The sequence below is a fragment of the Pinus tabuliformis genome, chromosome 7, assembly GCF_031772625.1.
Source record: "Pinus tabuliformis cultivar Carrire ecotype Pingquan chromosome 7, CPIR1, whole genome shotgun sequence".
NCBI classification, from domain to species: domain Eukaryota; kingdom Viridiplantae; phylum Streptophyta; class Pinopsida; order Pinales; family Pinaceae; genus Pinus; species Pinus tabuliformis.
The window spans coordinates 1736631398-1736637641 of NC_142293.1; positions in this window are offsets into that span (position 1 = coordinate 1736631398).

Here is a 6244-nt window from a genome sequence, read left to right on the forward strand (position 1 = left end):
TTGGGTGGAAGTTGTGCCCAGGTCCACGCCTTCTTTGGCAAGATCGGTGTCCTCTGCCTCTTGTCTTGTAGACAATTCTTGGCCCTCCTCTTCCTGAATTGTTTTGGCCCCTGTTGTCTGCACTGCTACTACTACTTCAATGGCCTTTGCCTGCTCTGTGGCTACCTTTGCTACCTCGCGGACTGCCCTTACCTGTGCTGCCACTTTTTCATTGCGCCTCTTCTCGGTCAGCTGCATGATGTGCATCTTGGCCTCATCCTTTCTTTTCTGTGCTATTGTCATATTGAACTCTGCCAAATCTGGGGCACGCCAATTGGGAGGCCATGATTCTAACGCTGTAAAAATTGCATCATCAGTGGTGATGAAGGAGAGCTTGGTCCACTACTACATCAGATCCTTTCATGCCTTGATGTAAATATTGTGCATGTCCACCTTGAAGTCTGCAAAGCTCCGCAAACTGTTGTGCACTGTGGGGGACAGGTGCGGTCAACTATTAATCCACATCCGGACGCTTGCCTCCATGAGCACCCAAAAGATCTTTGTCTCGTGAATCTACTTTGCGTCCTTGGTAGCCCAGAGAGATGCGTACTTTGTGGCCTCTGGTAATTCCTGCTCAATGCTCGAGAACTGACTTTCCTCTGGAAGTTCTCCTGCTACCAACAAAATGGATAAAAGCAACCATGCGTAGTGGAAGGTCTTACCCTGCTCCTAGGCTTCCTTGCAGTTGATCAAGAATTCCTCACAGAGGAACTCGACCCAGTTGAATTGGACCCCCTCTGCGCATTGTTCACCCAATGCAACTACCGGCATTGGTACTTCATCACCACAACATTTTCTCATTACCTTCTCGACCAGGAGTTGGGTGGATATGCGCACCCCTTTATCTTTGATACTGTTGACGGCGTAACCCCTCTTTCTCTTCTCAAGCTTATATTTTTTCTTCATGGCTTCCGCGAGAGCCAAATTGTCGCTTTTTCTTGCTATCACTGCAGGGTCCTTTCATTTACAGGGAAGTCGAGAAGTTCTATGGATGAGATCTGCCGTGATGGGAATAGGCTTCTCCAACCATAAGTATCCATTATGCACCAGGCAAAGCAGCTGCCTGATGATAAAAATAGTGATGGGCACACGGTGAATGTATGGTATCCACAGCAGATGAAGCAATCCAACCTTCTCCACACCGCGTAGCCATTTTCGTGGCTCTAATGTTGTGACTCGCCCCTCCGTGCTATGCTTCATGAGGCTCTCCGTTTCTAAGTGTGGGAACTTCTTGATGTCCATGAGGTCCCAATCTTCGAACTTCATTGTGGGCAAGCACCTAGGTGTGAGCCCTCAAGCATAATTCCATTAGGGAAGAGTGGGGTCTGGAGTTCACTCTTTGTGGCATCAAGATCCTTTGGTATCTTGGTTTTCTCTTTTCGTGGAGGGACATACTTGGGCAATTTTGCTGCAGAGCGCACTGGTTGGATGTCCTCTTCCATGTCCTCTACTTCCTCTACCTCAGCAATGAGAGTTTGCAGGTCCTCCTCCTCATCATCTATCTCAATGGTGAGGAATCCGCGTGTACCATGGGGTTCTGCGTGGCCTTGTCGGCGGTTCCTTCTGCAAAGCCCAAACCTCTCTTGGTAGCCGCCATCTTGTTTGAACTGTCTGTGGTCATTTGCAAACTTCAGGGCTCGAATATCGCTCGACACTCAACACTCTGTGCTCTAATAAACTACTCAAATCTTAAGTGAACAAGTGTTGTCTCATGTCTAGTGCCTTTTGAATTCAAATTCAACCATTCCCCCCAATTCTGGGCCATCAATTCTTTCTTTGCAGAAGATTGTCCCAAATCTTGCCCTTAATTCGCATCTTAAATGCCCGCCGGCTGCTCCCTTTTGCCTTAAATCGGACATCCCCTCATGAATAGTGACACCAACGGTCACTTCCCAACCTACCCGCGCAACAGCGCAACCCCCCATGCGTGGGCGTGAACCTTGTGACATGCTAATTCTGCGTGCACCTCCCTTATTGCACAGCTCTCAAACAGAGTCTTTTATAGTCCCACGCTCCCTTTCAACTACCTGGAGCGTTGAGAATGTGCTTCCTACAGATAGTCAGGTGGTCGTACCACCTGTGCGAGGCTTCAACTTGCCTTCTAGTATAGTCCACGGAAAATCCTCAATTGCCCTCGCGATAGTCGGCACCGCATGTTCTATCGCATGTAGTGCACTTCCCTAGTTACCGCGTTTGATGAGATGTGGTCGTAGCCATGGTAGCAGAGTCATAAATTCTCGGTGATAGTCTTCTAATTTAGTGGTATGATCATTCGCACCTTGCCTTGTCATCCTTGGTTTATCGACGAGACATGCTTGCTTGATCTCATTTTCCAGCCTCTTGACCTCGATATCCATCAAAATGATTTTCTTCCTCAATCGTACTTGGTCTTTTTCGAGTTCATGAAGTCTAAGGTTCCCTCGCTGAATGGCTTCCTAAATCCTTATGTGTTCGACCTCGCGTAGCTGTGTGATTTCTTCGTACTGGTCTTCACAGACTGTCACATCTGCGAGAGGTATTACGTGCAGATTCCTCTTTGCATTCTCTTCAGAAATTACGGTCTCTACTCTATTCCGCACCTTTGGAATCGTTTCCATGATCAAGGTTTTGCACATGGTCCTATAGGCCCATCGAACCGTTGGTGCATGCAGGTCCCAGTCAGTGCGTCTTGCCTGGTGAACTCTGTTCAGTACTTCACACACCCTACTGAATGCTTCTTCGTGGATAATTGGTAGCGCGCGTTGCCTTTCCCGCTGTTGCAGTTTGTTCTGATTCTCTATTATGGGAGTGGTGTGCGCTTGTGCGGGTTGTACAACATATGTCCGTATCCATCGAGAATGGTGGGCACGCACATTGTTCCCCCCTGGTGACTGGCTCTCGTTCTGAGCTGGGGTTTTCTAAAGTGGAGACACATCATCCTTCTGCATCTGCGTGAGTCCTCAAAAATTCCTTGATGTGTACCCAACCATTGTGTGGGCGTTGCGCACAGGGCCCACTTTAGAGCATCGAACCACTGCTGTTCTAGTACTGCGTTTTCAAATTGGTTCAAGAATTCATCCACCGCTGTTAACCCATCATATGTAGGTAGATCACTTGCCTCCATTGCCACACAGTGCAGTGATCTAACCATCATGTTGCACTTAAGCGTTGTTACTTCATGTAGCCGATTTTGCCATCGCTCTATCTCTTCATCTGAATCCGAAGTGTAAGAGCTTTTGCGCTCCCATGAAATCCTTCCATTTGCAGTCAAATTCACCCAATCCTCTTCTCGCATGGTTATCTTGTAAATACAATCGAGATCATCATCACTATCATCGTCGTGCACTGGTTCAGTGTATCGTGCTCCTTCGGCGGGATCTAGCGGTACTACTACGTGTAGTGACTTTTTTTCAAAGATAATTTTGTGCTTCTTCAGATTTATGACTCTGTTTATATCAGTGGCCCAGTCTATTCCTAGTAGCGTAGGATAGGGATTACTATCGTCGATAATATTTGTCACTTCAAAATCCGCCTGCGTGATCGCACCTTCAATATCTACTGTTACCCCTTGCAATCTTCCCATGGGCAAGATCATCTGTTGGTTCACCATTCGTAACTGAATAGGAGATCACTATAGCGCGGGTCTTCCCATGCGTTGCCATGTTTGTTTTGGCAGTAAATTCGTGTTCGATCCGAGATCTAGGATTACCTGATCCATTTCATACTCGCTAATTTGCGCAGTCAACCTCATTTCCCTTCCTATGCACAATGCATGCTTCCCAAGTTTCTGGACCATGCGCGATTCTCTTGACTGTGCGCACCTATTGAGAAGTTCTTGTAGCCCTGTTACTACCTTGCCATTGCGTAGCAGGTTCATGCATGTCTCCAGAAAGGTAGTGAGCGTTGAAGGATCTATCCCTAGTTCTAGTTGATCCTTACTACCTGAAGTGGAGGCCTTCGTGAAGCTCTTCTTAGCTTCCATGAATGTCTCCTTCGCGCGTTCTAAATCAAATTCAGGTTCCTTTGTAGGAGCCTTGCGAACCCACACACTTTCTTCTGACTACTTCCCTTTATCATCGCCAGTGGTCATACCACTCCTGAGCATCATGTTTACATTCGAGTCTTCTTCGTGTGGCTCAGACCTCATCATCTGCAAATTCTGAGTCAGAGGGGGCTGAAGTACCCCTTTTTCGTGCAGTCTCGCTATCAATGTAGGGAAGTCTTCTACCTCATGATCAAAATGAGTACAGTACAAACATGATGTCCTTGTTGGGTTTGTACAATCGCGGGCATAGTGCCTTGGCCCTCCACAATTGTAACAAATAAGTTGTCTACAACCTCTTCTTGGTCCCATTCCACCTCGACCTCGACCGCACCCCTGAAATCCAGTGCGCGCCATTCCTACATTTGGGTCGAGGGCTTGTGTTTCTACTTGCACCCTGTAGGCAGTAGTATGATCCATCATTAGTTCGTAGCTTCTACAGGTGCGCTCATCATGGCCTACCAACCTGCAGAAATTACAAAACAATTGCTAGGACGTCTGCATATACTTCTATAATAGATGACAATTATATGTAGTGTGTTTTCCTCCTATCTGACAGATTGCGCACCATAGTGCAGGTGCCGTGCTTGGTCCTGCCTGTGCCTCAGGTCTTAATGGCATCGACCCTCCTCTTGCCAAGTAATTCGCGAACACAAGACAGTGGTCCTTGTCATGTCCCTGGCCTTTGCATTTTATGTACCATACCTCCTCGTGTGCCTCTGGCTGAGGTGTCCTGTCTTGTGTCAAACATCGCATCTCCAGACATAGGTTTTGCAGTTGCACGTGGATTTGTTGGACTCCTAGGCCAGGGTCTTTTATAGGGGTCTCATGTAATCTCATCGCCATCTCCAAAGCTTTAGCCTGGGTGGAAAGATTTTGCTATGACAGTGTCGTCCTTAAGTGTGGTGTCAGTGATGCTACAAACCATGCATGATGTTGTCCATCTGTCAACGTCATGTTGGCTACGTGAATCATACCCTTCAGTCTTTAGTCCAAATCCCAAGGGGTCTCACCCAGGAGCATTGCAATCTCCTTAAACTCGATGATTGATTGTGTTTCCAACTTTGGCCTGCTAAATTCTCTGTTTAGTGTGGTCTGGATTTCTGCAATTCCCACGTTTGGATGGTCATTAGAATGCTTGAACTACCATGTTAATGCATGATCCTGCAACACGCTCACCAGCGTAGCCTTCTCTATATTGTCATCCATGACTCCTTGTGGTTCCCGTACTGCTCTTACCACGAACCAAAATTGGTACAGGTATTCATTCCCTACTCCTGAATACCGGTAGTTTGATCACACTCACCATACTGAACTATGGTGGTGGTAGAGGTGGGGTGGATGGAGATGGAGGTGAGGAGGGTGAGATGGGTGGTGGTGTAGGTGGAGGTGATAAGCATGGAAGGCGCTGCCTTATCAGCCTAACCGTGCTTCTCGGAGAAACTTTTGTGAGCTCCTCCTCGTTTTCCCACGAGGGGGAAATTAAGGGACTCATTTCTAATTCTTCACTACTTCCGCTTCTGTAGATCTTCCCACTTCGCATAGTCCCAAATATTAATTTATTCGCATAACCCGCTTTTCACACAATAGCATCTTAATCCAAGTGTTAAAAGATTTGATATACTTACCTCGCGGTCCCTTGAGGAAACTTCTCTTTGCCTCACTATAGTTGATGGTCGTGTCTACCACGAACTCAGTGATAAATCCTCCTATAATTTGATTGAGCCAATTGTCACAGTTCATGCGATCTTATCTCTTGATGCTTCTAGTCTGCACACTAATTCCGAAGTTCACACAATTGGTTTGTTGAGCCTACACCTTCCCTAACTGTTTTCTAGTTTTGCGATCCACTCATACATCTCCGAAGGAAAGGATGCAAAGAAATTTTTTTGGATTTCTGTATACAAGTAGTGCTCCAACCACTATTCCTTAGATACTCACGGATTTCAGGAAAGTACAACATCAACACCTCCCATTGGAATGGAAAGCATTGGGCTAGTCAATACATATTCTCCCATGGATAGCTTGATATTATGGCATTTTCCAGAGAAATTTATTGTTCCTCCATTTGCAACCATCACTTGACACTCTGGTGCTGGATATAAGAAGCAATTCAATTCTTTTGCTACCTTACAATGAATAAAATTGTGGGTACTTCCTGAATCAATCAACACTATTACCTTT